The sequence below is a fragment of the Notamacropus eugenii genome, chromosome 2, assembly GCF_028372415.1.
Source record: "Notamacropus eugenii isolate mMacEug1 chromosome 2, mMacEug1.pri_v2, whole genome shotgun sequence".
In the NCBI taxonomy this organism is placed as follows: Eukaryota; Metazoa; Chordata; class Mammalia; order Diprotodontia; family Macropodidae; genus Notamacropus; species Notamacropus eugenii.
This window is the reverse complement of record NC_092873.1, coordinates 388,224,637-388,241,722: the sequence shown is the minus strand read 5'-3', so window position 1 is coordinate 388,241,722 and position 17,086 is coordinate 388,224,637.

Sequence of the window (17,086 nt, the reverse complement as noted above, 5' to 3'; positions counted from 1 at the left end):
ATTAACGGTGTCTGCGAACCAACTGCAGACCCCTTTGAAATACAACTCTTCTCAGTCAAAGGCCTTTAGAGCAGGGTGCTATCTCTTTACTGCGGAATTATGGCATTCATATTAGCATGCCTGCTAAGAAATTCATATGCAGGAAATGTGCCTCTACCGAAATCTTTCAGGGAAATGAGATTGCGAGAGAACAAAATAGCATAGTGCCCTGCGCCTGCGGAAGGCGGAGATACCTCTTTGTTACTCATTTGCCCCGTAATTAATTTCTTTTCCTGCACAATTTGAAGGAAAAGATTGTGTTCATTAATTTACCGTCCACCTGTTCCTGAGGATTATTTTGATGGCTTTTTAACAGGAGAATTCCTTTCCTGCAGGGAGATTTAATATCCCAAGCTCTGGCTTCTGGGAGCACTGAACCATGTCACTTCCAGTAATTTTCACCAAGCAAAAACAAGTGGGCTCAGAGGTGACTTTCACAACAAGGTCCTTGGTGACTAGCTCCTTTCTCCTGGAGATCACACATTGTATTTATGGTATGTCCATCCTGGACACTCCCTTCAATTGCCTTCAATGAGTTGATGAAGATAATTCTTGGTCTTCAGTTCCATGGGCCCGAATTCATTAAGATTCTGATCTCTCACTACCTTCCATATTTTGGTTTCCTTCCTGCCTCCCCCCACACCCCGAAATCCTTTTGTAAATGTAGCCTCAGTTTCTAGGATTGCTCTAAAGCTAGGCCCAAATTAAGCACAAGTCAAATGCTCACATACCTTCAGTGGTTAATCTAATTATCTGTAGAAAATGTTGAGAGTTCCAAACCACTAATGAAAATTTCACCCATCTTCTTGCTTTCACCTGTTCCTTATTTTTTATTTAGATGCAGAGAATTATAGCCTGCTGACATTCTGAAAATTATATTTCACCGTTATTTAGTCGCACTCCAAAGCAACTTCAGTGAAATGTAGAGATTTTATTAGATTTAAGAAGAGAAAGGGAGTTCAATTTGGAAAAAATATTAAAAATATTTGGTGTTTTCTTCTGTATCCAAGAATGGATGAGCACTGGTGGTGTTTTCTGAGGATTCCTAAGGAAATCTTTACCCAATTGAACTTTTCATAGCCTCTTTTAGTCTAGAATCATAGTGCCATTTGAACAAGTCTCCATTTTTCAATTTTTTTCCTTTTTAAAATGAAAACGAACTGTCCCACTACTTTTGAAAGCTACTGTTTTATATCTGGAAAGAAAATTCTCATATAATTTTTTAAAAAAGTAAATGCTATTTTAATATATATTATGAAATATTCTTATTCAAATATATAAACAAGAGCATAAGAAAAGGAGAATGAGAATGAAAAACATTTTTAAAAACCTTTCAGGAGATTGTTATATGTGAATATGAGTGATTTTTCAGAGATTGTTAAACACAGTCTCAAAAGACGTGTATTTTTAGGCTAACAGGATGATTAATCAGGGGAGCATCTGATCAATTTGTTGAATCCTTAACCAACTTATTGGGCATGGACCTTTGTCAGAAGGGCATCTTTTCTGGAGGTGCATCTGAGAATGAAATAAGGAGTTCCTCTGATTGGTCCCCAGTAAATGAGCTTAGCTGTTCGTCCTTCAGGCTTGAAGAGGACCAAAATGGCATCATGATGTTGGGGTCAATGTAAAGTATGGTTGGCTGTGGCTGATCAAACCAACAGGAGCTCAGAAGGCTTTATCACAGCTTGGGTACAAATAGTACATATGACTATTTGGGAGGGAGATGTTTCTAAATTTGTGCATCTCACATTTCTTTTGAATTACTGCAATTCTGCTTTGCTCAAAGAGTATACAGTCATCCCTTCCATATCATGTTGGGGGGGGGGGGGATGAAGGGGCCAGATGATCCCATGATCTAGAAACTCTGCATAAAATTTTTTGGCCCTTCCTTCATACCAGAGAAGCCTGGATTATTATGGTATCGAAAGATAGAATATGTTGATATTATATATTACTATACATATTTTTATACAAGTTTCTAAACATTTTCTGTGTCATCTATTGGTCTCCATGTGTCACATACAGCTTCTGCAAAACTTTCCCCAAATTCCCATTTAATTTCTTATGCCAACCTATGATATATATCAAAATTGTGATAGGAAAAGTTGTGAAGTGGAAGAGATAACTGTAATACCTTCTTTGATGTCGGCATGCCATGCTGGACAATCCTGTGCCAATGACTCCCATGTCTTACAACTGATACCAAAGTTCTTCAGAGAGTCTTTGAGAATGTCCTTGTATCACTTGTTCTGACCACCTTGTGAGCACCTGCCTTGTGTGAGTTCTCAGGAAAAAAATAGTCTTGTAGGCAATTGCATATTTGGCATTTGAATAACCAGACAGACCATTGGAGCTGTGCTCTCTGAAGTAGAGTTTGAATGCTTGGCAGTGCAGCTCAGGAAAGGACACCAGTGTCTGGTATCTTATCCTGCCAGGTGATCTTCAGAATCTTCCTAAGACAATTCACATGGAAGTGGTTCAATTTCCTGGTATAGCACTGGTAGACTCTCCAGATTTCACAGATATACAACAATGAAGCCAGCACAAAAGCTCTGTAGACCTGTTCGGTTTGGTAGGTAGCCTCAAAGCAACAATTTCATTTAGGGTAGCTAGGTGGCACAGTGGGTAGAGTGCTGGGCCTGGAGTCAGGAAGCTTTGAATTCAAATCAAGCCTCACATACTTATTAGCCTTGTGACCCAAAGAAAGTCACTCATTTGCCTCAGTTTTTTTACCTGTAGAATGAGCTGGAGAAGGAAATGACAAACCATTCTGGAATGCATTTTGGCCAAGAAAACTCCAAATGGACTCATGAAGAGTTGGGCATGAAATGATTGAAGAACTAATATGTCTTTTTTCCCTAGCAATGAATGATTGATTGGGCTCCAAGAGGATGGACTCTTGTAAGAGGAGCTATATCCTGCATGATATATAAATAGGAATTGTGAAATGACTCTCCCCTGTGCACTATCCAAACCAAAGCCATATTAAAGGGAGAAAAAGATCAAGACTTTGTCAATATTGCTAATTGTGAGTCACAGAAACATATAAGGTATATAAGGAAGTTGATGAGGCTCAGTAGCTGACTGCTTAATGTTTCTAAAGTCATTCATAGACTCTTGTGAGTCATTGGTATCCTATACATTTGTTTGTGATGGGTAAAATAAAAACTATCCCAAATTTAGTACCCATATGGTACATTGAGTACCTGCACAGGAACTGGGAATCCTATTACTGTACATACATTTTTGGGAAAATTAGATCAAGCTAGATCAAGATGATTTAGATCTCCCCAGAATCTTATTTTGGGGTTAGATGATGAACCAAAGGGAAAAATAGAGCTCTTAGGAATTCTACCTCCAGACCTGTACCCAGATCTGTGTGAGCCCAAAGTCTTTGGAAAAACTCCTGGGCTGTGGATGATCAAAATATAGTAGAACCACATCCTTGTTTTGTGACTCTTTGGGGAACATTTTTTGGTCTTTATATAACAGACATTTGTCGGCCATCCATATTGTCCTTAGCCACATCACTGGAGCCAATGTTTGGTTCAGCTTTCTCTTTCTGCATTATAAGCTTTAATTAATTGTATAGTGCAGTTTGATTTTGTTTTTTAAACTTGAGCTTGGTTTTTTTTTTTTTTTTATCACAGATAATGTATATTCTTTGCACATGGAAGGGAAAAGCTCCTGTGTCCCTCCTCAATTCTCTCTGATGCACATGGGAGAACATAAATGACAGGGTCACAGATTTAGAGCATGGAGGGACCTTAGAGGACATCTAATTCAACTCCCTCATTTTCCAGTTGAGGACACAAATTCCCTAGGAGGTGAAGTAAGTTAGCCAGGGTTAAATAGGCAGTAACAGAGATGGGACTTGAATTTAAGTACTCAGACTCCAAATCCAACACTTTGTTGTCATTCCAGTCTGATTAGATTAGACTCCTCCACTCAGAGTAGGGGGACATGCCAATAAGAGAGCTAGAGTGGCTGATGAATGCCCATGATTCCAAAAGAAGCCTACCAACCCTTTGTAGTGTTGCCTTATCTGACATCTAATGATGATTGGCATGTTCAAAGGTACTTGAGATTTGATCATATTGAAGCATCCATCTCCTTTTTCTATCTCTGTATAAAATCTCATACCTCCTAAGACCTGCAGACCTGCAGATCAGGTACAGATGTTGGGTGATGACGAGCTCATTGTCTGGGTAAATTTAATCTTCTAAGTTCATCTCCCCAGACTAGACCAAGATAGGGGACCCAGTGATGCAGTCACTCAACAAACATTTATTAAACACCGTGTGTGCTAAGAACTGTGCTAAGCCCTAAGAAAGAAAAAAAAAAACCCAACATGGTCACTGTCCTCAAGGAACTCAATGGGGGAGACATCATGAAAATAACAGTGTATATGTAAGATATGTACAGTATAAATGAAGCTAATAATAGAAGTAAGGCACTACCAGTGAGGGCAGGAGGACATAGAGGGACTGGGAAAGGGCTCCTCCAGAATATGGGCACTGAGCTGAGTCTTGAAGGAGGCCAGTGAAACCAGGAGATAAAATAGTGATGAGAGAGAGCCTTCTGAGCATGAGGAATGACCAGTGAAAAGGTTTGGAGTCAGGAGATGGAATGTTACATTCAAGGAATAGCAAATGCATATAGATCATTGAGTAGGTGGAGGGGAGTAAAGTATAAAAAAATTGGAAAAGTCAGTTGGAGCCAGATGGTGAAGGGCTTTAAATGCCAAAGAAAATATCTCTATGCAGATATTCAGCTGCAGAAATATTATAACTAAACCCATAGGACCTAACGAGGTCACCAAGAGAGATAGAGAGAAGAAAGTCCAAGACAGGCTCTTGAGAGATACCCACAGTTAAAGGGTGTGAACTGAATGAAAATCCAGCAGAGAAGACTTAGACGAAGTGGTTAGACAGGTAGGAGGAGAACCAGATAAGAGCAGTGTCACAAAAACCTAGAGAAGATATAGCACCCAGAAAGGAAGGGTGATCAACCATTTCTAAAATGAAGCGAGGTCAAAAAAGATGCAGGCTGAGAAAAGATCACTAGGTTTGATAACTAAGAGACCATTAGTATCTTTGGAAAAATCAGTTCCATATGAATGTTAAGATTGCAAGTCAAATTGCAGAGGATTTAGAAGAGAGTGAGAGAAGAAGAGGAGGCACAAGAATAGACAGCTTTCTTAAGATGAGAAGAAGAGGAGAGATAAACAAGATGGCAGCCAGCATCAGTGGTTGGATCAAGTAAAGTCTTTTTAAGGATGGAGGAGTTATGGGCCTCTTTATAGGTGTCAGGGAAAGAAGTAACAGATAGGGAAAGATTTAATCGAAAATCAGGAGAGAATGAGGATAACAAGGGAGAAGTGATCTGCCAAAGAAGAAGGGAGGGGATGGGATCAAAGAGGTATATTGAAAGGTTTGACTTGGCAAAGAGTAGGACCACCTCTAAAGGTGAGGCAGGTGTGAAGGGGGAGATAGTGGGAAAAGGTGAATGATGTGAAATAAGGAGGGAGGGAGAAGACAGAGCTCTTGGCAAATGGTTTTTTAGTGAAATAGAAACAAAGTAAGAGGGGGAGGGTCTTCTTGAAGGGAGAGGTTAGTTAAGGAGAGATGATAATAAGTGCAACAGCTGATGTGAAGAGTGGGATAATGAATCAGTGAGGGAGGAGTAAAAGAAGTACCTTGCTGTAGTGAGGTCCCAGCTGATATTCTTAAACATGTATTTGTAGTGGACCTATTCAGAATGGTTTCTTGATTTCCTCCTGCTCCACTCAGTGGCATGTGGATAGGATCAAAGTAGGGGGATGGTGGGACTAATCCAAGGGAGCCAAGGGACTCAAATGTAGAGAGTAGCATAGAGTTGAAGTGACTCAACTGGGGGTTAAGATAGTGGAGGGAAGCCAGTGTAAGTCAATGCAGGAGTAATGGCCTGGTGAAGAGCTGTGGGGTGGAGGTACTGGAGGTCATGATGAAGATGAGAAACGGTGTAAAGGGTGATAAGGCCTATGGGAAAGATGGAATGATAGACTTGCAGGTAGGGCTAAAAGGAAGTCAAGGGAGCCAGTAATAAAAGTTGAGGAAAGAGAATATTCCAGGCATGAGGAAAATCAGAGAATATCCCAGAGCCAAGAGAAGGAGCAACACATTTGTGGGGCAGTAAAGAGGGCAACGTCACTGATTCAAAGAGCACATGGTAGGGAGTAAGATATAAGAAGACTGGAAATCCCCAAATAGCTGTGAAACAACCAAGGCAAAAGGTACAACCTTCTGGAGACTGGTTTCATAGAAAGCTCAAGGTAAGGTAGTCAAGCAGAGATGGTTCTAGATGCACATTACTGGAATAGCCTCAGAATTCTGTAAGATCTCATCAGCCTTGGTGCTCTTTCTATCACTAGTCTGCCTCTTTATTAGATGGTGGGGACCATGAACTCCAAACCTCTATTTAATGAGATGCCTCAGCTCAGAACATCTCATTTCTCACTGGCTATGCTAGGGGGTAGAGACTTCTCTGACTGATTTCACCATGGTACCTTTCCTTCCACACTTTTCAGCTTTCTCTTGTGCATTGTCTTCTCCCATTAGACTGTAAGATAATTAAGGGCAGGGAGTGATTTTTTACGTATTGTATCCAAGGTGCTTAGTATGGTGCCTGGCACATAGTAGGTGCTTAACAAATGTTTATTAACTATTATTGAATGATCAAAGATTATGATCAGATAAAAGGATTTTGAAATTCATGAACATGAACACTTATGAGTAAGGGCAAGATCTGAGATGTTATAACCATCTCTGTGTATAGCTGAGATAGAGTGAAGGATGGATCATAGGAACTGAGGAGATTGAGTAACTGCAAAGTTAAGGCATTTCAAAAAGCAATTAACATGTGTGCTGAAGTCTCCTAGTATTAGGGCAGGAGTAGAGGTGGAGAGGATTGTGAGCCATGTCCTAAATTCATTGATAAAGGAAAGAGAGTTATAGAGGTTGACATATAGTAGCTAACAGTATTTGCATCAAAAGATAAATTTGAATAATGTGGACCTCAAAGGAAGATTGGTGACTCAGCGATGATGGAAGAAAAAAAAATCTAAAAGTAGCGATGGCAGCAAAGAGTATTCTAATTTCCCATGATGTGACCAGCGAGTTAGGAGAGATCAGAGAAAATGTGTCTAGCATTGTAAAGTGTGGTCAGTGTTATCAGGAGGGAGACATCTCTGGGAGTGCCACAGCATCAAGGGAGTAAGAAAAGAAAAAGTTTATGATGAAAGCAGGTTTGTTAATTGTGGAGCAGGCATTCAAAAGAGCACAGTGAAACGAATGGGTAGAAGTGGAGAGGGACATTGGTTGGATTGTACTTTAGGGGCATGAGGTAAAGGAGTGGAAAGTTAAATTTGTATATTGACAGCCAGGGGTTCTGAATCATGTAGATGGGCAGAATACAAGAGAGTGGATGCTAGTCCAGGCATTCCGGGCTGGAGAGAGGTCTGTTGAGGAGACAGGTGATTAGATAGCTCAAGGTCTTCCCTCAATATCCAGCATCATGGCAGGTAGTAAATTGTATCTTGTGAAGCCTAGGAGCCTCACCTCATACGTCTTTTTTGTCTCCTTGTATGTCTACTAAATTGGGATGTATATTAGCAATAAATCCTCTGTTTAGATCAATTTGTCTATTTTCCTTTAAATTCTGAAGCTGGTTAAACAGTCATAACCTTGGACAAAGGGGAGAAAGAGGTAACATCCCATGGTGCATGTGCGGAAGCTGAAACCTTCTGCTCATGCGTGTGTGTATGTGTGTTTACATGTGTGTGCACATGCATGTGGACACACAACCCCATATGTGCACATGTGTTTGGGGATGAATTGAAGTAGGCACATCCAACATCCCTGTATGAAAGAAGCTTTGAATTGAATGTATCTCAAAGCATGTTACAATAATAGGGTTTCCATTCCTATGAGGCACGAATTTCACAAGGAGGTAGAGCTGTGAGCAGACTTGCAGTAGTAACAAGGAGAATGTGTGTTTCTGTGGGATTGAAGGCAGAACGACAGGGGATGCATGGGGACACATTTTCTCCATTTCTCTGACATGTAAACAAGTGTTCGTTTACACCAGCCTTTGATCATTCATATCCACTTGCCCTCAAATCTGCATATCCAGGAGCAAGTATTTAATACTTAATTCTGTGCAGGTAAATGTTCTCCGATTTATTTCTTGTGGATAATTGTTAGTCAGATTATACGCCTTTTGAAAGCAGAGATTCTGATATATTATCTACAATGCCTAACATAGCAATAGGCAGCTATATAGTGTAATGGATAGTGTTATGATTGAGTCAGGAAGACCTGAAATTTGAATCCCGAAACACTTACAAGCTGTATGACGCTAAGCAAGTCACTTAACCTCTCATCCTCAGTTTCCTCATCTGTCAAAAAAGAATAATGATGCCTCCTTAGCAGGATGCTTTAAGGATCAAATGATACAATGTATGTAAAGTGATTTATAGCCTTTAAAGCGTTACATAAACATTAGTTATCATTCCATATTTATTTAGTAGAAAGATTACTTAGTTGGGAGTTGGGAGAATTGGATTGGCTCCTGATTGCTTCTAATGGTTGTGTAATCTTTGACTTTAGGAGTCACTTGACCTCTCTGGATCTCAGTTTCGTCATCTGCAAAATGAGAGGATTGGATCACATTATTTCAAGAGTCCTGACCAGTACTACATTTCTAAGATTCCACAAAATAGTTTCAGTCATAAGGCAGAAAAAATAAATAAGTAAAAGGCAAGAAAGTGAATGTGAAATAATTTGAGTGTCCCCAGAGATTTTTATCACTAACCAAATCTCTTCTTTATCCCTGTGGTAGAATAAATCCTGAGAAGCAATTTGTTATCATAGAAGAACTCCTAATAGTGAGGGCTGAGGCACACAGGAAAGGTTTCCAGCTGCTGAAACTCTCCGCCATCCAAAGAAACCAGAGAAGACAGCTGTGAGTAGGGGGAGGGGGTAGACGCACACCGATTTAGTATTTTAATTTAACTTCTTCATGAAATTGCTCTGCAGAGTCCTTGCTCATTACTTGCTTTAGCTACATCTGCCTTGAGACGAAAACCCTGAGAATACTGATAAATGGGATAGGCTTCTGAGTGAACAGAAAGGGAAAGGAAGCAGAGTAGATATTGTCGCAGTTAGTCTGTCAACAAATATTTTTTAACAACCTACTATGTGTAAAGCTATGTGTGGGAATACAAAGTGGTATAAGCCAATGCCTTACACTCTTTAGTCTAAGGAGTAACAACAGTCCATAGTTGTTTGTATTACCATTACTTCCAAAGGTTCTTATTTTTAAAAAAATACATAAATTTAAAAAAATTCTTCTCCTTCTTTTCCTCCTTTTATACATTCTCCTGCTCAGATTTTCCTCTTTCTTCCCTATTCCTGATTTTTCAAAAGCCATGATGCTGAGGCTTCAAAGGAAAGAGCAGACTGTAGTAGGGAATTTAAATATTTTGCCTGTCCACAGGGGTTCTTTTTAATACCAACATTCACCCCTTGATGCTATATGGCTATGAACCATGGAACAGCACAATTATCTGAAGAAGCGAAATTTAGATAAACCAAGGGGCAATGCATATATATAGGCCATGACTGTAAAAGAAAGCTGTCATATTTGGTTTTAGACATGTTGAATTTGAGGTGAGAATAGGATATCCATGTGGAAATGTCCAGCTCCTAGAGATATGACAATAAAGTTGCTGTTTCAGCTGTGTCTAACTCTTTGTGGCTGTATTTGGGGTTTCCTTAGCAAAGATAGTGGAGTGGTTTGCCAGTTTCTTCTCCAGCTGATTTTGCAGATGAAGAAAGTGAGATAAACAGGGTTAAGTGACTTTCCCAGGGTCACACAGCTAATAAATATCCTAGGCCACATTTGAACTCGTGAAGGTGAATCTTCCTAACTCCAGGCCCAGCATTCTACCACTGTACTACCTAGCTGACCTTAGAGCTAGCACATTTGATAGTCATCAACATAATTTTGATAGTGGATGTCACTGAGAATGAATGATCTATTTCAGTATATGTAGAGAAAGACTGAACATCCCCATTTTTAGGCAGCAGGACAAAATCGATCTAGAGAATGAGATAAAGAACTAGATGAACCAGAATAGTGTAATTTCAAGAAAAGGAGGACTCAGTTTTAAAGAGTAATGTTGAATGATAGCTAGATGGTGCAATGAGCAGAGCATTGGACTTGGAGTTGGAAAGACTTGAGTTCCCAGTTAGTTCTCAGATAGTTACTAGTCGTATGACCCTGGGCAAGTCACATAACCTCAGTTTCCTCATCTGTAAAATGAGGATAAATAGCATCTGCCTTCTAAAGTTAATATAAAGAAAGAATGAAATATTTGTAAAGTGCTAAGAGCTCTACATAAATGCTAGCTATTACTACAATTTTTTAAAAGTTGGGACATTGGATATGTCCACTAGGTAACTGTTGACTTTAGGAAGAGTAGTTTAAATCGTAAGATAAGGATGAATATATTAGCCATTGGTCAGTCCCATGTTCCTGAAGAAAATTAAAAGAAATCAAGGAACAGCTGAACATCAGCTTTTACATGTTTTATTTACAGATGGCTTTTGATGAAAGTGGATACTTGAAATTTTGAAAATGAGTTGTCACATAGGATTCAACTAATTGATCCATTTGACTCAGTCTCCTTCCTCCATGACATTGACTTTAGAATGTTGGGGGTATTCCTCAACCATCCCCTAATGTTTCCATCAGTAGTTCGCTTATTGTTTACTAACCACAATCCAACTGAATCCATTTCCCATATAAATATTCCAGACTCTAATTTTTCATTTGTTTCTTTAGTGAATGCAAGTCAAATTTAATAGGTCAAAGATTTGGTTCAGATAGGTATGCAATTATTTATCTAGGGGATAAAGGGGAGTTGTCTTAAATTTTTAAAGACCTGAAACATTTGTAGATCAATCTCTCAAGCTTTCTTGGCAGGAGTCTGTGAGTCCGAGTCCACCTGTACCTATTCTGAGGCTTCTGGGGAGCTGAAATTAAAAGCACTATCCAGGGTACATTTTTCAGCAATAAAGGGAAATACACAGATCTGGGAGAGAAAGTCAAGTTGATTTGTTGCCATATCGCCCTTCCTTTTTTAATATGTCTGATTTAATTACTTTTCAGTTCATTTAGAAAAAACAGAAAAGTTGCCTGTGGGAGCTGAGTCTAAAGATTTGACTTCAGGAGATGAAATTGGGTACCAGAATCCTGGAGTCCCATTCCTGGTTTATTGTGACCTTGAACATGATATTTTAGCTCTCTGAGGATAATAATATTTCCCTCTTTAAGTTTCCAGAAGGGAAGATTTCTGAATTTGGACTCAGAAAAAGTTAGCTTTCTATTATCTGCAGTGAATTATTCAGTCCTCTCTACACTGCAGCCCAGCCAGGTCTTAAATGGCTAAGAATATCATAGAATTGAGACAAAGTCTGACATAACAGGAGTGAGAGTAACTTCTTCTCTGTGTGTTTATATATTTGTGTGTGTTTGTATGCTTGTGTGTGTGTTCTGTGTGACTAAGTGTATCCCCTGAACATATTCTGGAACCTTAATGGATAAATGATCAAAGAATACAAACAGAATTTTCAAAAGAAATGCAGTTTTTGGAATGTTTGCTATTTTCAATTATCTGCTCACTTCTATCATTGATCCAGGTAATACGATGAAGAGTTGGCCAAACAGATTACTAAGGGTGGTTTAGAAGTCTCTTTTGCTGGATTTAGGAGCAGCTAGGTGGCACAGTGGATAGAGAACAAGGATTGTAGCCAGGAAGGTCTGAGACCAAATCTGACCTCAGATACTTCCTAGCTATGTGACCCTGGGCAAGTCACTTAATCCCGTTTTCCTCAGTTTCTTCATCTGTAAAACAAACTGGAGAAAGAAATGGGAAACCACTTTGCCAAATGGGGTCAGCAAGAGTTGGTCAGGATCTACTGAACAAAATAGGGTTTCTATGCTCTGGGGAAAGGGAAGGGTTTCATATTTATTAATTGTTGTGTTTGTCCTTTGTTCTTGAAGAGGACCATGACATCAAGATGATGACATGACTTGCAGTTGACTTTGGTTTGAGTGAGGGAAGGCTGTGCAAGGTTACCAACCTCACTTCCTTCTCCTGAGCCATCTGGGTCTAGTGACCAGATATTCATCAGGATGACTGGAGATGGCCCTGGATGCAATGTGAGACCCTGGTCCTTTCAGGCTAAGATCTTATCATATTCTCACTTTGAGTGATATACACCCATTCAATGAATAGGCTTCTTTAAATAGTTACTCAAGGGATGGCCCCTTTAATAAAAACAAAACAAAAACTGGGAGGGGAAGACCCTCAGGGTTCCTGAGTGAAAGAGAAACAATTACTATTTAGTATTTATTAATTAGGCCTAGAGGGATAGACCACCCTCTGTGGTAGGGATTCAAGAAAGAAAGAAGAAAGAACATAGTCCCAGTTAAGAAAAAGGATGTAAATAGAAAGCTAGACTGACATTAAATCCAGGCATTTGTAAAGGCAACTTGGGGAGGAGGCTTGAAAAGATGGGGAGGGGAGTGCTGAATGAGAAGATGAGAAAAACATAATTAAGGTAGAGGAGTGGGAAGAGCTAGAAACCTCTCTGACAGAGTATTTATTTTACTTCAGGAATCTGCCCAAAAGAGTATGTTTTATGGTGGGAGCATGTTAGCCCACATAACTTGCTTAGCTACATTGATGAGATATGAAACCAGGCTCCTCAAGGCAGCCTGGCTTACACAAATACAATCATACTGGACAAACATCAGGAAGTCATATGCTTTGAGTTCTTTTTCCATCAGAGGTAAAGGACTTGCAGGAGTGATTTCTTCACAGATTTTCTAGACATGTTATTGTGGCTAATGTAGTATCAAGAAATCAGCACGAGTCTATGAAATGACTGATGAGGGAACTCAAAGCATATGACTTCCTGATGTTTGTCCAGTATAACTGTATTTCATCAACTTGATGAGACTACAAGGCATGGACTTTTGTCCATATGAGCTTGGTCTCCTTGATTCTTCCATTTGCCATTCTTGTTATAATGATTCTAATTATCAGGGCTTAATTAAATCTAGGGCAATTGTCTCATGGAACCCATCCTTTTTATCCTCTTCTCCCTCTACCTTCCTCCTGCCCATCATGTGATTCAGTCCTTTATAGCAAACATTCATTCAAAATGCCATAAAAATCAATTTATCTTTATTTAGAGGCAAAAACCACTGTAAAACTACAGATAACCGATAAACATGATTTTAAGACAGCAGGCAACACCAGTTTTCTGGACAAAAGCGGGGATGGGGGAAGTGGTTGAAATGGAAAGTGAATAAATTCAACAGGTCGCACTAGCAATGAGGCATGTAGTCAGACTTCCTCTACTGAATTGTAAAACTCCTTGAGGGCAGGGCTCTTCTTTTGCTGTGTGTGTGTGTGTGTGTGTGTGTGTGTGTGTGTGTGTGTGTGTGTGTGTGTCTGTGTGTATGTGTATCCCCAGTGCTTAACAAAGTGCCTAGCACAGAGTAGACAATGTTTTTCTAATTGATGATGGAGACATAGTCAGGGAAACAGAATTCTGTCTAGGCATATCACTCCTTAAACAGATCAGTGAGCCAAACAATGTTACAGCTACTCATGACTACATTAAATTTGGTGCATAAGCGCTGTTCACTTGTAATCAGTGTGGTGCTGGGATGGGTTTGTATCCCTAGCCTCATTTCCTCTCTATGGAGCTCAAAGGCTCCTAAGCTTTCCTGTCTCACTTGGTTTGCCTCTCTTGATCCTTCAGGTCCTCTTCCAGTTTTTTGGGAAAAAAACTATACTTCCCAATCAGCCCTTTTGCTAATATGGATTATATAGGTGAAAATCTTGCTTGTATTTCAAAGCCCTGGTCAAATGCCACATCCTCTACGAAATCTTTCTTGATCCTTGGTCCTTTTTCTGACCTTTTAGAGCACCTTGTACCTTTCTTATGTGCACTTATCCCATTTACTTTAGGATTATAGATGGTATTTTACTAGGTTTTAAGCTTTGTAAGGGGAAGGAACTTATTTCTCTTTGAAAACTGTATAGTGCATAGAAGGGCATTGTGCTCTGAGCAGGACTTTACTAATATTAGTTAGATGGAATTTGAATGTTGAATGAAACAAGAAATCCAAGTTTTCAAACAGGAAATAGCTTAGGATACTTATAATTATCTTAAAGACAGCACTGGTAATGATTTGGAAATGTGATAGGCAATAAGGGATGAGGACTAAATAGATGTGTATGTGTGTATAGACACATGTACATACATTTACACATATGCATGAACATATACATTGTCCCCTGTATACATATATATGGATGTGCATGTGCACATATATACATACATACACACATGCACATATGCATCCATACATATGTATGGAGGGGAAGCAACGTGTTTATTGGGCAGCTAGATGATGCAGTGAATAGCGTGCCAGCCCTGGAGTCAAGAGAATCTCAGTTAAAAACTAGTCCCAGATACTTACTAGATGTGTGACCCTGTGCAAGTCACTTAATCCTTTCTGCCTCAATTTCCTCATCTGTAAAATAAGCTGGAGGAAGGAAATGGCAAACTGCTTCAATATCTTTGCCAAGAAAACCCCAAACTGGGTCATAAAGAGTCCAACACAGCTGAAATAATTGAACAACAACAAAAATGTGTATATTGCATATATATGTGTGTACACATATACACACACATATATACATATGTGTGTGTGTGTGTACAACACACATGTGTGTGCATGTGTATATATACATATATATATGTATATAATCAACTAGGTTGCTTTCAAGAGAGAGTTATTCATAGGTTGCCATAGGTTGCCATGATTAAGATGTAATTTGAAAAACATAGAAAGTCCTTTCCTTTCTATTAAATCCAACTACAAATATTTTCCCTACTGAATCTGCTGGATGCCAAATCACTCCTTCTTTTGTCTAAGGCAATAAGAATTGCTGCTAAAATGCAGATCTGCTATCCGGAAAGGCTCATACATTAACCCTAGATCAACCATTACCACCTTATCAGGAATTAGTCATCAGATTAGTTCCAATCACCAGGAAGAGAAGTGAAGGTCTAAATGGAGAGTGAAAGTTGAAACTTAGTGAAAACATAGGTCTGATTAGGACACTGTCTGATCCTGAGCATCTGCGTGGCAGGATGTGCGGGCACTGGGCACCTGCGGGGAGGAGGTGCTCAGAGGGAGTAGGAGGATGCCAAAACGTTGCTAGAAATAACCCCTGACTGTTTTCACAGCTTTGTTTGCCAAGGCAGGCCCCGGTGTCACTTAGCCAGCCTCAATCTGTGATTGCTGAGTGTGCGGCTCAGTCAGTAAGTCATTCTGTCTGCTCTGATTAAAATCACTGAATGTTAAAGCTGGAAGGGATCTTAGGGATCATCTTGACTTCACTATTTATTTCCGTGGTAATACTATTCACCTTGTCTGCTGTATTTTTAATGCTGAGTTTATCTTTGGCTCTTTCTTCTTTACCTCTCAAACCCAGTTACTCCAGTTCATTCTATCCTTGCAAGATCTCTGGAATTTGCTACTTGTTCTATTGTACTAGCCAGCTAACAGGTCTGATAGATGTGACATGGTACCTCAGAGTTATTTTAATTTGCATTTCTCCAATCAATAGTGATTCAGAGCATTTTTTCACAAAACTATAGATAGCTGTGTTGATAATGCATTTTTGCTTATTGTTAATATAATTTTGCTTCTCAATGGGAAGATCTTTCCCATCCATTAGTAAGCCTACGTGACCTCCTTAAGTCACATGGAAGCCTGAGTCACATGAGTCAAGTCACATGGAACAGGAAGGGGTGGAACAGGAAGAGGCGGAACTAGAGCAGAGCTGAGAGGAAGTTAGTCAGAGAGCACTCAGAGCTGGGAAAGGCAGCAACTAGCCTGAGTGCGAGAACTTTGTGATTGCTTAAGGAGAGGGTTTGTGGGAAGGCTTGGGGCTGGGGTTGCCCTCTGCATTGCTACTGTGTGTGTATTTCTTTGTTACTATGATGGATTGGGCTTTCTGGTGTTTGAATAAATGTTTTGGTTCTGTCTTCCATGTGGAGAGTCTTTGTATTTCCTGATTCAGAACTGCGCCAGCATATTCAGGCACTATGAATATTGCATTGGTGCTACAATAGCTTTGATTTTTTTTCTTCTGAAAACTGCCTGTTCATATTCTTTGACTTAGCAATTGGGGGATAACTCATAAGCTTATACATTTGACTCAATTATCTATATATTTGAGACTTTATGAGAGAAGCTCCCCGCCCCCACCCCCCCAGTTTCCTGCTTTCCTTCTAATCTCAACTACATTGGTTTTGTTTGGGCAAAGACTTTTTAACTTGGTTTCATTAACATTATCTATTTTAAATCCCATAATGGTCTGTCTCTTGTTTGGTCATAAAGTCTTTCCTTTTTCGTAAATCTGACAGGTAAAGTATTCCATGCTTCCCTAATTTGCTTATGGTGGCACTTTATGTCTAAATAATGTACCCATTTTGATCTTATCTTGGTATGGTGTGAGATGTTGGTTTCTCTCCACCTAGTTTCTCCCAACTGCTTTCCAGTTCCCCCCGTTCCCCAAATTTTGTCAAATAGTGATTTCTTGGTCCCAAAATCTTGGATCTTTGTGTTTTCAAACACAGGTTACTGTGGTCATTTACTACTGTGTATTGTGTGCCTAATCTATTCTACTGATCCACCACTATTTCTTAGCCAGTATTAAATTGTTTTGATGATTACTGTTTGGTAATACAGTTTATGATCTGGTACTGCTAAACCACCTTCCTTCACTATTTTTTTAATTGGTTCCCTTGATTAAGCTTTTGTTCTTCAGATAATTTATGTTATTATTTTTTCTAGTTCTCCATTGTTTTTTTTTTAATAATTTGATTGGCATAGCACTGAATAAGTA